General features: G+C 37.0%; 1 pseudogene; it reads left to right on the top strand.

The window, feature by feature from the left end:
* The first annotated feature begins 2,222 nt into the window (after positions 1-2,222).
* On the top strand, positions 2,223-11,590 carry LOC129656427 (renin receptor-like; annotated as a pseudogene).
* The last annotated feature ends 9,913 nt before the right edge of the window (positions 11,591-21,503 follow it).

Below are 21,503 nucleotides of genomic sequence, written 5' to 3'. Positions count from 1 at the left end.
TCTATTCTTAACCTTCAAAAGGAGGCATATGTGGAGATAAGTGGAAGAGTATTTCTGCCAGAAAAAAAGCAGGTCTAAAGGCCTAAAAATGGAAAAGACCTTGATATGGGTGTTCAATTAACTGAACATAGTAAGAGCCCTCAACCTTCAATATGTATAATCTAGTGCATGTCAAATGCATGACCAATGTTATTTTAGTATAAAATGCTAACAATAATTTTCTATTTAAATTGATGAGTAAATTTTATCAATAGTATAGAAACTGTAAGCCCTTTTTTATTTACTGTTTTGAATATGAGGTGATTATTTCTACATTGCTTTTAACTGAAGAGGATCAGTTATTAAGTTCATGTTCAACTGCAATATTTAGTCTTACCCTAGTTTCTCTAATAAAGATATCTCACTAGATAACTCAGTAGATATCTCACTAAATATCTACTTTTGACAATTTAAATTATACAACTGGATATATGAATTTTTGGATTAAATATCTATGCAGCATTGAGAAAGAAATGATTATACAAACAAAATTCCTCAAAAGGGGCTACAATAATAGCTGGCCATTTTAAGGAGACCACAGGCAAGAATACTGGAGTGGGTTGCCATTCCCTCCTCCAGGGGATCTTCCCAACCCAGGGATTCAACCCAGGTCTCCTGCATTGCAGGTGGATTCTTTGTCATCTGAGCCACCAGAGAAACCCTTGTACTGTTTTAGCCTCATATGAAGTGTTTAGTTTCAAATTTAATTTGCTGTTTTTAACAATGTCATAAATAATACTTTAAAACTTTTGGGGGAATACAGAGTATACAAAGATTCAGATTTTCTAATTAGATTCATTAAAACTAGAAATCTTGTCTTCTCTCAAAGTTTATACTGATGTAAAGAACTGAAGCACCCAACAGAATAAGAGAAGTGAAGGATCTGGAGAACAGTGAAAGTACTTTCTTGCAGTACTTAAATGTTCTTTGACCCAGAATAGATGAGTTCTCTAGATGAAGCATGTGAGTTATTGTACCAAAGTTGGCAAATATTTATGCTACCAAAAAAATCTATTTTCTATGCCAGAAAATTGCACAGCTCTAATAGGGAAGAATAAATCTGACTCCATATTATATGTTTCTTTAACTTTTGTGTTCTGCTGTTTTTTGCTACAAGTTAATCACTAACCCAAAGGAACATTGACTATAGTTTAAAGAATATACAGTGGTTCATCTCCAGGGACCCTCCTTTCCATGCCTGAAAAATACCTTTGTTCAGCTCACAAGAAATGTTTTGATCCAGCCTAACTAAAGAGCCTCTTGATGAAAGTGAAGGAGTAGAGTGAAAAAGTTGGCTTAAAGCTCAATATTCAGAAAGCTAAGATCATGGCATCCAGTCCCATGTGGTTGACCGCTTCATGATAAATAGATGAGGAAAAAGCGGGAACAGTGGCTGACTTTATTATTTTAGGCTCCAAAATCACTGCAGATGGTGATTATAGCCATGAAATTAAAAACACTTACTCCTTGGAAAGTTATGACCAACCTAGACAACATATTACAAAGCAGAGACATTACTTTGCCAACAAAGGTCCATCTAGTCAAGGCTATGGTTTTTCCAGTGGTCATGTATGGATGTGAGTGTTGGACTATAAAGAAAGCTGAGCACAGAAAAATTGATGCTTTTAAACTATGGTGTTGGAGAAGACTCTTGAGAGTCCCTTGAACTGCAAGGAGATCCAACCAGTCTATCCTAAAGGAGATCAGTCCTGGGTGTTCATTGGAACGACTGATGTTGAAGCTGAAACTCCAATACTTTGGCCGCCTGATGTGAAGAGCTGACTCATTGGAAAAGACCCTGATGCTGGGAAAGATTGAGGGCAGGAGGAGAAGGGGATGACAAAGGATGAGATGGTTGGATGGCATCACCAACTCAATGGACATCGGTTTAGGTAGACTAAGGGAGTTGATGATGGACAGGGAGGCCTGGCGTGCTGTGGTTCATGGGGTCACAAACAGTTGGACACAACTGAGTGAACTGAACTGAACTGTGAATGGCTGCAGCATAGAAGAAATGAACACAAACCATATAGAGTCTTTCCAAAACCAGGAAATACATGCGAAAAAATTTGGCCTTTTTAGTTTACCTCCTCCTCACTTCTCCCCTGTTTTTTCCATAAAAAGAAGAAGAAAAGAAAAAAAAAAAAAAAAAAAACAAACAACTAGTACCCAGATCCCGCAAGATGGTTCTTAGGGACACTAATTCACCATCTTCTTGGTCTTATGGCTTTCTGAATAAAGTCACTATTTCTTGCCCCAACAACTTGTCCCTTGATTTATTGGCCTGTCATGTGGTGAGCAGTATGAACTTGGACTCCTTAATGTAGCTTCTGTTACTGTGGAGCCATGCACTATAAATACATAGTTTTGGGGACTACCTATAATACATAATTCTTAACTCAGATTCCTGGCAAATTTCAATGGTCTCTTTACTCATTCTTACCTCTCATGTCAAGAGGGGATTAGACCTTGAAGACTTAAATACAAGATATGACGCCATTGTAGCATTGTTCTCTTAGGCCAGTCACCAAGACGACAGACATAAAAGCAGAAATAAATGGGACCTAGCCAGACTTAACAACTTTTGCAGGACAAAGAATGTCATGAAATGAAGTGAAGTGAAAGTTGCTCAGTCCAAATCTTTGTGTCCAACTCTTTGTGGACCCCATGGACTATACAGTTGATGGAATTCTCCCAGCCAGAATACTGGAGTGGGTAGCCTTTCCCTTCTTCAGGGGATCTTCCCAACTCAGGAATCAAACTCAGTTCTCCCACATTACAGGTGGATTCTTTATCAGCTGAGCCACAAGGGAAGCCCAAAGAACATTATAAACAAACTGAAAAGAAAAAACCTATGAGCTGGAGAAAATATTTGCAAATGATGTGACTGAAAGGGCTTTTAATTTCAAAAATAAACAGGTCATACAATTTAATAACAGGAAAGGAAAAACCTAATCCAAAAAAAAAGCAGAAGACCTAAATTGACATTTTTTCAAAAGACATACAGATGGTCAACAGGCATATGATAAGATGGTCAACATCACTAATTATTCAGTTCAGTTCAGTCACTCAGTTGTGTCCAACTCTTTGCAACCCCATGAATCGCAGCACACCAGGCCTTCCTGTCCATCACCATCTACTAGAGTTCACTCAGACTCATGTCCATTGAGTCTGTGATGCCATCCAGCCATCTCATTCTCTGTTGTCCTCTTCTCCTCCTGCCCCCAGTCCCTCCCAGCATCAGAGTCTTTTCCAATGAGTCAACTCTTCACTAATTATTAGACAAATGCAAATAAAAACTACAATGAGGTATCACCTAATGTGGTCAGATGGCCACCATCAAAGAGTCTATAAATAATAAATGGTAGAGAACATGAGGAGAAAAGGAAACCCTCCTACACTGTTAGTGGGAATGCAAATTGGTGCCGCTACTTTGGAAAATATTATCAAAGGTCCTTAAAAACCTAAAAATAGAATTGCTGTATAATCCACTAATCCCACTTCTAGGCATATATCTGAAAAATATGAAAGCCCCAATTTGAAATGGGATACAGGTACCCCAGTGCTCACAGCAATACTATTTACAATAGCCAAGACTTGGACACAAAATTAAGTGTCAATCAAAAGATGTGGTATATATAGTACATTATTTAATACACACACACACACACGATAGAATACTGCTGCTGCTGCTGCTGCTAAGTCACTTCAGTCATGTCCGACTCTGTGTGACCCCATAGACGGCAGCCTACCAGCTCCCCCAACCCTGGGATTCTTCAGGCAAGAATACTGGAGTGGGCTGCCATTTCCTTCTCCAGATACTACTCAGTCATAAAAAGAATGAAATAATGCCATTTGAAGCAACATGGATAGCCCTAGAAGTTATCATACTAAATGAAGTAAGTCAGACAAAGACAAATAATATATGATATCACTTATATGTGGAATCTAAAACAGTACAAATGAACTTATTTACAAAAAAGAAACAGACTCACAATAGAAAACAAACTTCCGGTTACCAAGGGGAAGAGGATAGTAGGAGTAAATTGGCAGTATCGGTTTAACAGATGCCCTCTATCATGCATAAAACAAAAGACTAGATATAGTGTATAGCAGAAGGAACTATATTTAATATCTTGTAATAAACTCTAATGAAAAAGAATTTTCAAATGAATAAGAATATATACATATTTATACGTATCACCAAGTCACTTTGCTATACATGTGAAATTAATATCATACTGTAAATCAACTGAACTTCAATAAAAAATAAGAGAGGAGAGTGGACAAATGAGTATCTCATCATCCTTCACAGAGGAAATTTGTGAATTTCTGGCCAGCCATTCTAACTCCATTCTCTTTGCATACACCAAAAGAGCTTAGGACAAAAGTCATCACAAAACATGACAAGAGAGAATGTAGTAATTCCACATACCTGAACCAGGATTCAAATTCTAGAAAGCTTGGCAATGATGCTAACAAAGCTGTCTTGAAAGGTACAACATGGCTAACAGAATTGAAGGCACAGTGATTGCTATATGTTTGTTGAGGAAAATCCCTATCATCAAAAAATTAACCATTTTAATGCCGAAGAATATTCAAACTACTGCACAACTGCACTCATTTCACACACTAGCAAAGTAATACTAAAAATTCTCCAAGCCAGGCTTCAAAGGTACGTGAACCATGAACTTCCAGATGTTCAAGCTGGATTTAGAAAAAACAAAGGAACCAGAGATCAAATTGCCAACATCTGTTGGCTCATCAAAAAAGCAAGAGAATTCCAGAAAAAAACATCTATTTCTGCTTTATTGACTACATCAAAGCCTTTGACTGTGTGGATCATGACAAACTGTGGAAAATTCTTCAAGAGATGGGAACACCAGACCACATCATGTGCCACCTGGAAAATCTGTATGCAGGTCAAGGAGCAACAGTTAGAACCAAACATGGAACAAAAGACTGGTTCCAAATTGGGAAAGGAGTACGTCAAGGCTGTATATTGTCACCCTGCTTATTTAACTTACATGCAGAGTACATCATACGAAATGTGGGACTGGATGAAGCACAAGCTGGAATCAAGATTGCCGGGAGAAATATCAGTAACCTCAGATATGCAGTGACACCACCCTTATGGCAGAAAGCAAAGAACTAAAGAGTCTTTTGATGAAAGTGAAAGAGGAGCATGAAAAAGCTGGCTTAAAACTCAACGTTAAAAAAACTAAGATACTGGCATCTGGTCCCATCATTTCATGGCACATAAATGGGGAAACTATGGAAACAGTGACAGACTTTATTTTTGGGGGCTCCAAAATCACTGCAGATGGTGACTACAGCCACAAAATTAAAAGATGTTTGGTCCTTGGAGGAAAAGCTATAACAAACCTAGATAGCATATCAAAAACCAGAGACATTTCTTTGCCAACAAAGGTCTGTCTACTCAAAACTATGGTTTTTTTCCAGTTGTCATGTATGGATGTGAGAGTTGGACCATAAAGAAAGCTGAGTGCTGAAGAAATGATGCTTTTGAACTGGTGTTGGAGAAGACTCTTGAGAGTCCCTTGGACTGCAAGGAGATTCAACCAGTCCATCCTAAAGTAAATCAGTCCTGAATATTCTTTGGAAGGACTGATGCTGAAGCTGAAACTCCAATAATTAGGCCACCTGATGCAAAGAACTGACTCACTGGAAAAGATCCTCTGATGCTGGGAAAGATTGAAGGCAGGAGGAGAAGGGGACGACAGAGGATGAGATGGTTGGATGGTAACACTGACTTATGGACATGAGTTTGAGTAGACTCCCGGTGTTGGTGATGGATAGGGAGGCCTGGCGTGCTGCAGTCCATGGGTTTGCAGAGTTGGACACGACTGAGTGACTGAACTGAAAGTTTTAAGGATTGTGTAAATACCAATGCTCTGCTGAAGTTTATTTTTTACACTCTCAATTATTAAAATAAAACATCTCAATTGTTATAAACAATAAAATATTGATATGGATTATGAGTAATGAAACAAACAAACACCACTATCTAGAAGTCTTTTTCACACAGAGAACAGAAGAAAGTTGCTTTCTGGTTTGTTTTTGCTAGGCATCTATCACATGCAAGAATATGGTATTATTTGTAACTTTTTAAAACTCATAGTCTGCTTTAAAATGCACATTTAAGTCCGAATGTTGTGATTTTCTGAGATTCCTAGGTAAATGTATTTGGGGACCATAACGCACATAGCTCCTTCCTCTCCTTGCCTTATGTGATTGGCTTTGTAATTCCATTTGTTTTTCTCTCATCTTCTAGACCTATTTTTATCTTCCCTCACTTCTTTCCCTCACTTCTTTTCCTCCTTCCTACCTATTGAAAAAAGAGTGTCTGCTTCTGAAAATGTCCATATCTATTTATAACACTGATTAGAGTGTACTAAAATTTGAATAAGCAAGAGATATTACATATACCACCTATGCCACTCTACCTCAATTTCCTCATACTGAAATGGGAAGAGTTGAATATTCCTGAAATTCTCTGTAGCTTAAATACCCTGAAAGTTTAGTAGTTTTCTTTCCTTTTTTAAGTGCTAATGTTTTAATATTGGGACTGCAATTGAAAGTGATGGTATTTGATAAAATTTTTTCAGCAAATGGATATATAGAAATATTTTCAATGGCAAGCCATTTAAAGGAAAATAAATGAATTCATAAATAACGGGATATGTTGAACCAATATGGGGGGAAAATCTAACTAGATAATTTATCTGTAAATTAAAGTAACTGTATGCTCTTATTCTGACTTTCAAATTCCTCTAGATTTCATTTTTGGCTGTGTTGGGTCTTTGTCACTGTGTGCAGGCTTTCTCTAGTTGCAGTGAGTAGGGGGTTACTATCATGTGGCAGGGCATGGGCTCTAGGGCACAGGCTCAGGAGTTGTTGCACATGGGTTAGTTGCCCCGTGGCATGTGGAGTCTTCCTGGCCCAGGGACTGAAACCGTATTCCCTGCATTGGCAGGTGGATCCTTATCCACTGTACCACCAAGAAAGTCCCAAATTAATCCAGACTTAATGGAATATTTTTATAAAACTTATATTTTTGGTTAAGAAGTGGGACATATTTTATCAACATTATTTCACTATACAAATAACTTATTTTTATTGAACTTCCTAATACACTGATTATCTGAGTTAGCATTGTCTTAATTGCTTCAGAGACAATTTCTCATTTAATTATTATAACGACGCAGTGAGATACAGACTTTTTCATACACTGAACTTTTAAATTCATCCTAAAGTTTACCTCATTTCATAGCTCTAAAGGAATGACATCTTGGTAACTCTGGTTTATGAATGATGCATTGAAAATTCATCTTACTCTCATAACAACAACCCAGGTATATGCACTCTGAATAATGAAAGTAAATACCTTCTGCAGTTAAAGAGAAAAATATGTCCCAACATAATTATGAAACATAATAATCTAGCAGCTATAGAATAGCCCATACCCAAAGACACAAACCCTGGCTGAAAAAATTATGACTATCTTTATCTATATACACACACTATGCAATTGATCCAATGAATAAATATTTCAACTTGTTTTGTGCACAGGTAAAAATAGAAGTTCAAACTATGGAAATTAAAACCCTGTTTTCTTCCAGAGTAAATTATTCTTCTATGTAACACTACATTTCATGAATTTTTTTCCTTTGCAATGCTGGCATTGATTCATACTTCCGTTAGGCATATGTATAATGTAATGTAGTTTAAAAAACATTAGTGTCAGAGTGGTTGCTTCTGTGCCTGGAGCAATATAACAATCACATGGCCAAATAAGCTAAACAAATGAAAATGTAAAATCCTGAATATGAGCATAAGTGATTTTAGAAGAGATTTTAATGTATCATAGTGAAGTACACAAGACTGCAATATAGTAAGTTTTTAACACATAAAGAATGATTATATTAATTAAAATAAAGCCCTTCCTATGCATTCTATATAATACATGCCATTACAATTGGGGAAAAAAGCCTCTTCAAGGTCACAACTATTCTGTAATAAATTTTTGTTAAGTTTGTTGAAGTATTTACCATTGTTCTGATTTCCAAGCAAGGAAAAACTTCATTAAAGAAAAGGCAATTAATTTTAAAAAGCTTTGAATTGCAACTAATGAGGCTACAGGATTCATTACCAGTGAAGGTCACAGAGCTAAATAGAGTCCTGAATTTATCTTTATCTCCAGTTGTATGACTGATTGACAGAGTTGAGCATTACGGAGTCTATCACACAGCAACCAAAGTCTATCGCATAGCAACCATCAAGCTACCACCCAGCAACAGGACCACAGCAAGGCAATCTAATCAGAACAGCATCAAAGTGGATTCTATGGACCATGTACATGATGAAAAGTGAAAGTTTCTCAGTTGTGTTGGACTCTTTGCTACCTCCTGGGTTATACAGTCCATGGAATTCTCCAGGCCAGAATACTGGAGTGGGTAGCCAGTTCCCTTTTCCGGGGGATCTTCCCAATCCAGAGGTCCAATTCAGGTCTCTTGCATTAAGGTGGATTCTTTACTAGCTGACCACCAGGGAAGCCCAAGAATACTGGAGTGGGTAGCCTATCCCTTCTCCAGCAGATCTTCCTGACCCAGGAATCAAACCTGGGTCTCCTGCATTGCAGGGGGATTCTTTACCAGCTAAGCTACCAGGGAATCCCCATGTATATCATATTAAGTTCCAATTTCTTTCTCAAATGATTTAACTCTAACTTTGTAAAAATGTTTACTTAAATATTGAAAGTGCCCAATTCTTCTTAATGAGAAATCCACATCTTCTATCTTAGTTAAACACTTTTATGCTCTTTTAAAAATCCTCTGGGAATAAAATATTTTACTTAGTATTGAAAGTGCCCCATGCTTCTTAACATAAGAAGTGGTGATGGTGGTTTAGTCACTAAGTAGTATCTGACTCTTTGCAACCCTCTGGACTGTAGCCCACCAGGCTCCTCTGTCCATGGGATTCTCCAGGCAAGAATACTGGAGTGGGTTGCCATTTCCTTCTCCAGGGGCTCTTCCCGACCTAGGAATTGAACCCAGGTCTCCTGCCTTGCAGGCAGATTCTTTACCAATAGAGCTACAATACATGTCTTCTATCTCAGTTAACACTTTTTACTCTCTTAAAAATCCACTGGGAATAAAATATTTTACTTAATGAATCAACAAAGTACCAAAAGCAACTTATGATTATGGTATTGACAGAATGTGCCATATAGAAATCAATGAAAAGTAGCATGTAAACTATCTTTCGGGGGCTGTGCTGGTATTGAAAAGTATTTGCTAAACATATTTTGATATTTATTTGTTCCTTTATTAATGTCTATGTTCATTTACTTATCCTCCCATTCATTTTTGAACAGTTATAACAGTAAACATTATATAAGATTGTAGGAATAAGAAAATAAATATAAAATGGGCCCTCCCTAAAGAAATATAGACTTCACTGAAGAGAGTAAGGTTCACATTCCAAGTAAAATAAGTGTTATTAGCACTGCTATCAAAAAAGACTTCCAGAGAACAATGAACACTTGATCAATGTAACTCACCTTCATAAAAATGTATTTTTTAAAAAATCTACTATTCTAGAGGCATCAGCAGCTTTTAAAGCTCCCCAGATGATTCCAAGCATGGCCAGGAGAGGGATCAGGCTGGTTGACATTTGTGGACAAGCTGAGCTGTGGCATGAGCCTCCCTCAGAGAAAGCAGGGATAAATTGTCACCATCTTGGCAGATCCCTGGAAAAGCAATGAAAAGGAGCCACCTGCACTAGGATATCTTGGGCAGTGTGGGGACAAAACCTGACTCCCTTGCCTTCATGCTGGTCCTGGCCTCCCTGCTTGTGTTTTCTTAGAAGTAGATGCTTTCTTTCATGATTTGATTTCACTGCCACTTGCTCCCAAAATCCCCTACTTGGGAGGAGAGTGGGGAGCTGAGACACACATACTCAGCGGACTTTTCAGGCACCCTGAGTTCATTCATTCAACAAATACACACGGCAGCTCTTGGAGGGCACAGGGAGTTGTGTCTGTTTTGTGTTTACTGCATGGAGTGAAATAAAGTGTTGCCAATATCGACGGCAGCTTCCTGAGGGCATCTGCTGTCTCTACTCCAGACGTAAGCAGCAAATGGAACTTGATGACTGTCATTTCTATACGGACCCTTATGTTTATATGATCTCGCTGTGTCTGGCTCTGTAAACTTCAGTGATGTACCTCCTTGTGACCCTGCCATCTGGCTGTGGCTGCCCTTGACCTCAACCATAAGTTTGTGAGGCTCCCACTGTTGACATCTGGGTCCTGCCTCATGCATCTTCCCTGCTGTTTGGACTGTACAGTATTAGGGCAGCACAAGGAACTGATCCGCCTCTCTTCTAAACCCAGTCCGTGAGTGTCTCACTGGATCCTGAGAGTAACCCTGCAAGCCTGGCCCTGAAGGGTGGAGTCAAAGGTATCAGGAAACAGAGAGTTCTTAGCCAGCAGTGTTATGCTTACCTGTATCAGGTGTCTTAGGGAACAAATTTAGTATATTAAGATCACCAGTATCTGATGTTTTCCAGAATGGAAATTGCCCTATTCCAGGAGATCGAATCCCAGACGTGGCTGCATGGTCCATGGGCTTCTCTGTGAAAGAAGACCTTTCTTGGCCCGGCCTTGCAGTAGGTAACCTGTGCCACCATCTTCAGGCTACTGTTATGGTGATGGTGAAAGGAGTGGACAAGCTTGCTCTACCCCCAGGCAGTGTCATTTCATACCCTTTGGAGAATGCAGTTCCTTTTAGTCTTGACAGCATGGCAAATTCCATTCACTCTTTATTTTTGAAGAAACTCCAGTGGTTTTTGCAGTTGGCTCCCAGTGAGGAAAGAGTGTACATGGTGGGGAAAGCAAACTCGGTTTTCAAAGATCTCTCAGCAATGCTCAAACAACTCCACAATCGACTGTTTCAAGAAACCTCTGCTCTCACTTCACTTCCCCTCAATTCTCTGAGTATGAACAATGAAGCTGATCTCCTTTTTCTTTCCGAACTGCAAATGCTGCATGATATTTTAAGTTTGTTGTCCCGACATAAGCATCTAGCCAAGGATCGTTCTCCTGATTTATACTCACTGGAGCTACCAGGTCTGGAAGAAATTGGTAAAAATTATGGGGAAGACTGAACAATTTAGAGATGCCTCTAAGATCGTTGCTGATGCTCTGCAAAAGTATGCAGATGACATGTACAATCTCTATGGGGGGAATGCAGTGGTAGAGTTAGTGACTGTCAGATCATTCGACACATCCCTTATGAGGAAGATGAAGACCATCCTTGAGACAAAACAAGTGAAGGACCCCTCAACTCCCTATAACCTTGCCTATAAATATAATTTTGAATATCCAGTGGTTTTCAGCCTGGTACTTTGGATAATGATCGGCTTGGCCTTGACTCTGATTGTCACCTGTTACAATATTTGGAACATGGATCCTGAAAACGATAGCATCATTTATAGGATGACAAAACAGAAGATTTGAATGGATTGAACCTTACTTATGCCAAACTTGGAAAAAAAGAAGGTTTGGAATTGACTGTTTCATTAATATAAATCTTTTAGTGTAGTTTAAACTAGATAGTACACTTTAAATTTATAAAAAATCAAATTTTGTTCTCTTGTGTGTGTGCCTGTTCTTTTACAGTGAATTATATAGTATTGATGTGAGGTGACTTTTGTGATATAGATTCCATAATATGCTCAAATATGATGATATAACCATTTGATATAGTTTCATCCCATTTACTATTTAAAATATTCACTGTAATAAATAACATTTAGAATAGTTTGTGTTATTTATGTTGGCAAAATGCACTGAATTTGAAATGTTTAACTTCCTTACACAGGACAGGTTAAAAGTGATATTTGGGCTGTTATATACTATGAACCATTTCTAAATGTCTTAATGTAAATATCTCTGAAACAGGAAAAGGTTTTTAACTTTGAGCAGCTATTAACTATGAATGTGCTTACACAGTCACTCAGATCTGGAATTGCATCTGATTGACAGATGATAGCTATTATTTTAATCTCTTCTGAAAGTTTGGTGATCTGAATGGTCAAGTTGTGGATATTGAACATACTACATTGATATAAGAAGGAATTAGCTTTGTGGAGTTATAGACACTTGTAATCATATACACAAAAACATTTGGGGGACATCCTGGGGCATGATTGCAGTCATTTTCTCCCTTGTGTAAGTTACTCTGGTTTACGGTACAAAATCATTCTATAGAAAGTTAAGTGTAAGTAGATACTCCTTACTTTATGTAAAAAAGGGCCAATGTCTATAAAGAGTGACAAATAAAGTTAACAATGATTTTTTAAAAAATCTTCTATTCTTGTATAGGACTGTTTTGTTGGAACACTGGTCTATTCTGACCAACTGGGCTTTACCTGAACTTGAAACTCTATAAACTGTGTGTGTGTGTGTGTGTGCATATGTTTATATTCATATTTAATACTATGCTGTCCACATTTTAAAATATGACATTTAGAAGTTATAAAATATAGGAAGACTAGTTTAAAGCCTCCTGAATTATACTGACAATCTATTATGAGTCTCTGAATTACATCATCAGTATTACTGACAGCAAAGGAGGTGATATATACAATTGTATAAAGAGAAGAGTAGTCAGAACTTGTGGCTTATTGTGTATTAACAGTTGAAGGAGAAAAAGATCTCTAGCTTAGATAAATAGATTCTATCCTTTGAAATAAGGGAAACAGATTTGAGGAGAACTGATATGAGGAAGAATCAAGTAAGATTCATTTTGATGTTTGGCAAAACTAATACAATTATGTAAAGTTTAAAAATAAAATAAAATTAAAAAAAATATATGGGCATGTTGATTTTTATATGCCTGGATAATTTCTAACAGAAGAATTTCAAGGAGTCTAATAGGTAAGTGAAAATGGAACTCACATAAAGCTATTTGGTCAGCATTTCCTTCTTTAACCACAGAGAGTGAAACATTTAGTTTTGTGAGTTTCAAATAATAAATCTGTAATTATATATTTTTTGTTTCTGTGAATATCTGACCTCTTCAAAGCAGCTAAAAAGAAAACCTAAAATTTTATTACTTAAAAATCAATAAATTCAATGTAAAAGAAACTTAAGTAATTAAACTCTCAAATATTTTTCAACTCATATTATTTATAATTATGAAGTTATTAAAGCTTAAAACTGTAATAAGAATTATGAGCACTCTGTCTTAAAATATGGTCTGAAGAAACACATGTAAAGATGCTCAACATCACTCATTATTAGAAAAATGCAAATACTACAATGAAGTATCACCTCACAGCAGTCAGAACAGCCATAAAAAATCTACAAACAACTCTTACACTGTTAGAAAGAATGTAAATTGATATAACCACTATAGAGAACGGAATGGAGAGTCCTTAAAAAAAACTATGACTAAAACTACCATATGACCCAGCAATCCCACTATTGGGCATATACTCTGAGAAAACCATAATTCAAAAAGACACATGTACCCCAATTGTTCATTGCAACACTATTTACACTAGCTATGACACAAAAGCAACCAAGAAGTCCATCATAGATGAATGGATAAAGAATTGTGGTACATTTATATAATATTTAGTTCAGTTCAGTTCAGTTCAGTCGCTCAGTCTTGTCTGACTCTTTGTGACCCCATGAATCGCAGCAGCCAGGCCTCCCTGCCCATCACCAACTCCTGGAGTTCACTCAGACTCACGTCCATCGAGTCAGTGATGCCATCCAGCCATCTCATCCTGTGTTGTCCCCTTCTCCTCCTGCCCCCAATCCCTCCCAGCATTAGAGTCTTTTCCAATGAGTCAACTCTTCGCATGAGGTGGCCTAAGTATTGGAGTTTCAGCTTTAGCATCAGTCCTTCCAAAGAACACCCAGAACTGATCTCCTTTAAGAATGGACAGATTGGATCTCCTTGCAGTCCAAGGGACTCTCAAAAGTCTTCTCCAATACAACAATTCAAAAGTATCAGTTCTTCAGCACTCAGCTTTCTTCACAGTCCAACTTTCACATCCATACACGACCACAGGAAAAACCATAGCCTTGACTAGACGGACCTTTGTTGGCAAAGTAATGTCTCTGCTTTTGAATATGCTATCTAGGTTGGTCATAACTTTCCTTCCAAGGAGTAAGCTACTTTTAATTTTATGGCTGCAATTACCATCTGCAGTGATTTTGGAGCCCAAGAAAATAAAGTCTGACACGTTTACACTGTTTCCCCATCTATTTTGCATGAAGTGATGGGACCAGATGCCATGATCTCAGTTTTCTGAATGTTGAGCTTTAAGCCAACTTTTTCACCCTCCTCTTTCACTTTCATCAAGAGGCTTTTTAGTTCCTCTTCACTTTCTGCCATAAGGGTGGCGTTATCTGCATATCTGAGGTTATTTGTATTTCTCCCGGCAATCTTGATTCCAGCTTGTGCTTCTTCCAGCCCAGCGTTTCTCATGATGTGCTCTGCATATAAGTTAAATAAGCAGGATGACAATATAAACCCTTGATGTACTCCTTTTCCTATTTGGAACCAGTCTGTTGTTTCATGTCCAGTTATAACTGTTGCTTCCTGACCTGCATATAGGTTTATCAAGATGCAGGTCAGGTGGTCTGGTATGCCCATCTCTTTCAGTATTTTCCACAGTTTATTGTGATCCACACAGTCAAAGGCTTTGGCATAGTCAATAAAGCAGAAATAGATGTTTTTCTGGAACTCTCTTCCTTTTTCCATGATCCAGTGGATGTTGACAATTTGATCTCTGGTTCCTCTGCCTTTTCTAAAACCAGCTTGAACATCTGGATATTACTCAACCATAAAAAGGAATGAATTTGAGTCAGTTCTAGTGAAGTGATGAATCGAAAGCCTGTTATACAGAATGAAGTAAGTCAGAAAGAACAAGAAATATATCAACACATGTGCATGGCCTGAAGAAGAAAATATTTTATGTATGACAATCAGAGAGTTGAACTTCCCTAGCTATCAAGGGTTAAGATACCACACTTCCACTGCAGAGAATCCAGGTTTGATACCTGGTTAGGAAACTAAGATTCCACATGACACAGGGAGGCCAAAAACAAACAATCAAAGAGAGGAACAATAATTAAGGTAGAGTATCAGTAGGGGAGAAGATAAAGAGAAAATTCAAGAAATAATTAGTCAGTGGGGTCAAGTGCTTTTTACTGGTTAAGTTAAAGCAGTAGAAAAATTCAGTGCATATTTAATACCAACAAAGAAACTAGTTTTATTTGAATGCTTCAAGTGAAAACTAAATTCTTAAATGTTTAGGGTATAATGAAAGTGAAAAAGTGAACACAGAGACGGTCATTTATATTGTAGACAAACTGAAACTGTTAGTCAGATCTGACTCTGTGACCCCATGGACAGTAGCCTGCCAGGCTCCTCTGTCCTTGGGATTCTCCAAGCAAAAATACTGGACTGGGTTGCCATTTCCTTCTCCAGGGGATCTTCCCAACCCAGGGATCAAACCCGGGTGTCCCACAATGGCGGCAGATTCTTTACCATATTGTAGAGAAACTGATTGAAAAGGGAAAGAGGTAGGGAAATAGAAAAGTTAATGGTCAAGAAACTTGTTACATTTTTAGTTTTAAGTCAGCTTCAAACACTGACAAGCTTTTCAGCTGTTAACACAGATATTCCAGCTGTTAACACAGAATCCAGTGAAGAAGGAAGGACTGCATGTATAGGAGAGAAGAGAAAAAAATATTTGAACAAAATCCTGGAATAAACAGAAGTGATCAAATCAGGATAAGAGATAAAGAATGGAGCCTTGAAAGATTACAGGAGAAAGGATGACATATTTATAAGTACAGAGGCAAATTTTTAAAATATTTCCTTGGGGAATTACCTTTTGAAGTCTTTTTTTTTTTTTTTTCATTTTCTATTTGTGTATTGGACATGACATAGAAATAAGTATCATCCAAGTTCAAACTCTACCTACTACTTACTAGCTGAGGGACCTACTGCATATAAAACCTGTGAAAATTTGTTTCCTCATTTGAATGATTGAAACAATAATTTCTATCTTAAGTAGTCACTGTGATAACTAAATGAGATAATGTGGAAAAATTTAGAATGTGTACCAAAATGAAAGGAGATTAGCAAATGTTTGCTCTCCTTCTAGTAAGACACGCAGTTACCAATGTGTTTTAATTTTTCAGTGAACTGATCTTAGATTATTAAAGAAAATACTTGTAAAGACTTCCATTATAATGTGCATTTGTTTTTTTGCTACCATAAAATGTGTATGAATTTGAAAAATAAATTCTTTGCCCTTTTAGCAACTCTCCTAGATGAACACAATGGAACAAGAAGTTACATAAGATAATAAATGTGTATTTAATTATTTATTTTTCAAAATTCAGTGCCTATGATGGATGGTACAATGCAAGAATGCTCTCTAAATTATACTTAATATTAGAAGAAACTTTGCTATAGTAATCTTTTTCAAAAATAGCTAGTTACAGTTATCTCTTCCTCCTCACCGGAGAAGGCAGTGGCACCCCACTCCAGTACTCTTGTCTGGAAAATCCCATGGGCAGAGGAGCCTGGTAGGCTGCAGTCCATGGGGTCGCTAAGAGTGAGACACGACTGAACGACTTCACTTTCACTTTTCACTTTCATGCATTGGAGAAGGAAATGGCAACCTACTCCAGTGTTCTTGCCTGGAGAATCCCAGAGACAGAGGAGCCTGGTGGGCTGCCATCTCTGGGGTCACACAGAGTCGGACACGACTAAAGTGATGCAGCAGCAGCAGCAGCAGCAGTCCTCCTCACTTGTGTTTGTATTTTAGTCTTATTAAAACAAGACTTGATTTGAAGGAGAAAAACCATAATTGTGTCTTCCTGGCAGGACTGACAAATGATGGCACCAAAAAATAAAACTTTAATTTTCTGAATATTCCTTAAGACACATACATCTGTAGCTCCCTTGTGAGTTTTAAGAATACTGTCTTATAAGTGATAGTTCTTCCTTACAACTTCTGAAAATAAATTATACATGAACCATGAATCTTTGCCCTCTCACCTGGGAGACACTTCAAAAACAAGGATAAAGAAAAATATTCAATTATAAAAATGAATAAATAAATAAAAGCTGAATGTTTTATCAAATAACCATATGTTTGGGGAAAGTATTTATCTTTACAAAATTCATTAAAATTCATATCTATCTCTAAATTTATCATGTCTATTTCCCCATTGCCCTCCTCTTCTAGCCCCCAAATAAACAAAACCACCAACCAGTCAAAATATTCACTGTTTTATTCTACATTTGGTCAAAATATCTGTTTACCAAAATATCTCTATTTATACCTATTTGGTCACTTGAATCTTAGATTTATTCAGAATTACTTCTTTCATCATTCCCTATGCAAATAACTATGGCCTCCAAATCAGACTAAACTCTATTGGGCCCCTCCTTATGAATAAGTTTAGAATCCTCATTTTCTCAGATAATCCAGTGTTAGAATACTCAGAAAATTTTTCATCTGAACTACTATCAGTTCAGTCATGTCCAACTCATTGTGACCCCATGGACTACAGCAAGTCAGATATTTCTGTCCAGCTTGAACTCCTGGAGCTTGCTCAAACTCATGTCCATCAAGTTGGTGATGACATCCAACCATCTAATCCTCTGTCATTCCCTTCTCCTCCCACCTTCAATCTTTCCTAGCATCAGGGTCTTTTCAAATGAGTCAGTTCTTCACATCAGGTGGACAAACTCCAAGTACTGGAGTTTCAGCTTCAGCATCAGTCCTTCCAATGAATATTCAGGAGTGATTTCCTTTTGGATGGACTGGTTGGATCTCCTTGCAGTCCAAGGGACTCAAACACCAGGGCAGGAGGAGAAGGAGAAAACAGAGGATGAGATGGTTGAATGGCATCACCGACTCAACGGACATGAGTTTGGGTGGGCTCCAGAAGTTGTGATGGACAGGGAGGCCTGGTGTGCTGCAATTCATGGGTTTGCAAAGAGTCAGACATGACTGAGCAACTGAACTGAACTGATACTATATCATGTTAGATGATCACTTTCATGTTTTAGTTTACTTAGCTAAAAATTATTCCTGGAAAATTCCCTTTTAATAACTTCTCTAAAACCATAACTCATTTAATAAATATTTTTATAATCAATCATAAATATCTTTTTTTTTAACACCAACATTTTCCTTAGCTGTATAGGCAATATCCTATCTCTTGTTCTTTCTTGATGGAATAGGTTTTAAAACTCCTGTAGATCTTGTCAAGACAATAGCAAAATATAGTTAGCATGTCTCCTGAAGTACAATCTTCTCTCAGATGCCACATGTTTATTTTATGTTTCTTTAATCTTGGACTGTACCATATTATGGGCTTCCCAGGTGGTACAGTAAATTAGAATCTGTCTGTTAATGCCAGGGATGTGGGTTCTATCCCTGGGTCAAGATGATCCCCTGGGGAAGGAAATGACAGCTCATTCCAATATTCTTGCCTGGGAAATCCCATGGACAGAGGAGCTTGGTGGGATATAGTCCATGGGGTTGCAAAAGAGTCAGACATGATTTAGTGAATAAACAACAGCAAAGTGCTGTATTATAATGATTATTTATCCCTACTCCTTTCCATTTCTTCCATCTCTTCCCTATATACATCTAGTAGTTGTTGTTCAGTCACTATCCACCTGCTAAGAGATTAAGATTTAGTCACTCAGTTGTGTCCAACTCTCCAGGACCCTGTGGACTATTCCTGCCAGGCTCCTCTGTCTATGGAATTCTCCTGGCAAGAATACTGGAGTGGGTTGCCATTCCCTTCTCCAGGGAATCTTCCTAACCTAGGTATTAAATCTGGGTCTCCTGCATTGCAGGCATATTCTTTACCATCTGAGCCACAAGGAAAACTGGTGGCATCTAAATGCAGTGGTAAAGTGACATGGTGTTAGTGGGGAGGCTAGGCAGGCAAACTTGTTTTAGTTTAACTGTTTTATACCATCTTTAAAGTATTTTAAATATCCCAAATAATCTGGAACTATACCAACATCATGTAATAGACAACTTATACTGCAGATAAAAGAAAAAAAATTAACCATTATTTTACTACTCTAAAATTACAAAATACAAAATTTTGTTTATTATATTTTAGTACTTTAAGATTGCATTCACATATTATGAAATCTACAGTTTAGAAAATAATCTCTTTCAGAAAAATGGAAGTTCAAATTCAAAATAAAAAGCTAATGAGATTACTGGGCTAATTTCTACCTAGCTTATTAATGACCTTTAGTTGTTTTACGCCTTCCAAAAGGTATTAGCATTCCATTGCTTTGTAACTCAATCAATATCTCCAAATAACATAATTAGATCAGATCAGTTGCTCAGTCGTGTCCGACTCTTTGCGACCCCATGAATCACAGCACGCCAGGCCTCCCTGTCCATCACCAACTCTCGGAGTTAACCCAGACTCACGTCCATCGAGTCAGTGATGCCATCCAGCCATCTCATCCTCTGTCGTCCCCTTCTCCTCCTGCCCCCAATCCCTCCCAGCATCAGAGTCTTTTCCAATGAGTCAACTCCCACAAATATAAACTATGAAGTTGACTTGCGATTAATTTTGGAAACATATAGTATTCATGAGTTGCTCCATTACTATTCTTATGTATTTAAAATTCTCTTAAAGACTACTTTTGGAGAAATAATTGACTAGGTCATTCAATCTGAACATGCATTTGATGGTTATTAAACTCAGACACATGTCTACAGAATTCAAATATCCAGTCTCCAATAAAATTAAAACATGAAATCAACCTCCTATTCATAATTGTACTGTGTTTTGACAAGTGTATCATCATAATCTGAGCAACAGGTTTGGTTGTGCAACTAATTTTTTTTCAGTAGATAGGAACACATTACTAGCATATAATTTGCTTATTACAAATGTCCTATGTGCCCATAATTTAAAAATGCTTTCATAAAAATCAAAGAGATCATAAATAATTTGATGATGTAGACAGAAAACAGAACATGCAATATTTTTGAAATGCTTAGGACACTCTCCATGGGGCAGACTATTGTTAGTGTATCAATAAGTGTTAGATGGAGTGACATGGGGCACAGATATGAGTCTGTATACTAGGAAGATATGTTAGAATAAGAGTCCTCTCTTCATAACTCATCACCATGCTATCATGAAAGAATGAGGAAGTAAAAGGAAGAACATCCTTCCTCTTTTTCATTCACTATAAGACTACAGTTATGAGAAGTTAACTTACAATGAATAAATTACTCATTTGTTCATTTAGTCAACAAATATTTTGAGTACCTATTATGTATAAATACATTGTTAAATGATATGAATTTAGAAATAGATACATAAAAAATGATCTATGACTTACAGGTTGAATTCCAAAGGGAGATACACAAGAAATAGTTATTAAACAACTAATTATATTGTGATAAGAAAGAGGAAAATGTACAGAAAGGAAAAAGAGCTCTAATGCAGTCTATGAAGTAAGGGGAGGTTTCTTTGTGATAATATCATTTCATTTGACATCTAAATAACAATTAAATTTGAGCTATCTAAGGAATGAAAGTAGAGAGAATTACAGACTCAGGAACATCTCATACAAGGGTTTTGATTTTGGATGAGGTAGGTACCGGGAAAAGCACAAAAAAAGTCTGTTTGGATGGATCACTGTGAATTGAGGAAAGAGTATTTGGAAGTTAGGGTTTGAGAAAGACAGAAACCATGAAAAATAATAAAACAATGCCATTTGCAACAATATAAATTGGCCTAGAGATTGTCATATTTAGTGAAGTAAGTCAGACATAGAAAGACAATTGTCATATGATATCTCTTATATGTGAAATCTAAAAACAATGGTAATAAATGAACCTATTTACAAGGAACTTATTTACAAAATAGAAATGGAATCAGACATGTAGAAAACAAATGTATGGTTACCAAGGGGAAAGAGGTGGGGAGGGAAAAATTGGATTTGGATTGACATATACACACTAATATATACAAAATAATTAATAATGATCTATTGTATAGCACAGGGAACTTTACTCAATACTCTGTAATAGCCTATATGGGAAAAGAATCTATAAAAGAATGGCTATAACTGTAGTCATATGTATAACTGACCAATTCAGTTATACATATAACTGATGTATGTAACCTGAAACTAATACAACATTGTAAATCAACTGCACTCCAATAAAAATCGGAAAAAAAAAACCCAACTAAAAGTAAAAAAGAAGGCAGAAGCCAGATAACGTAGGTTTATATAGACCACACCAAATATTCTGAATCATATTAAGAGAAATTAAAATATTTTAATATAGTCTGCCAATATCAGGGCCATGAAATATTAATATATAAAACCAATTATTTT

Source organism: Bubalus kerabau, chromosome 6 (assembly GCF_029407905.1).
Source record: "Bubalus kerabau isolate K-KA32 ecotype Philippines breed swamp buffalo chromosome 6, PCC_UOA_SB_1v2, whole genome shotgun sequence".
Lineage (NCBI taxonomy): Eukaryota > Metazoa > Chordata > Mammalia > Artiodactyla > Bovidae > Bubalus > Bubalus kerabau.
The sequence above is the reverse complement of the archived record's forward strand: the minus strand, read 5'-3'. Positions and strand labels throughout refer to the sequence as shown.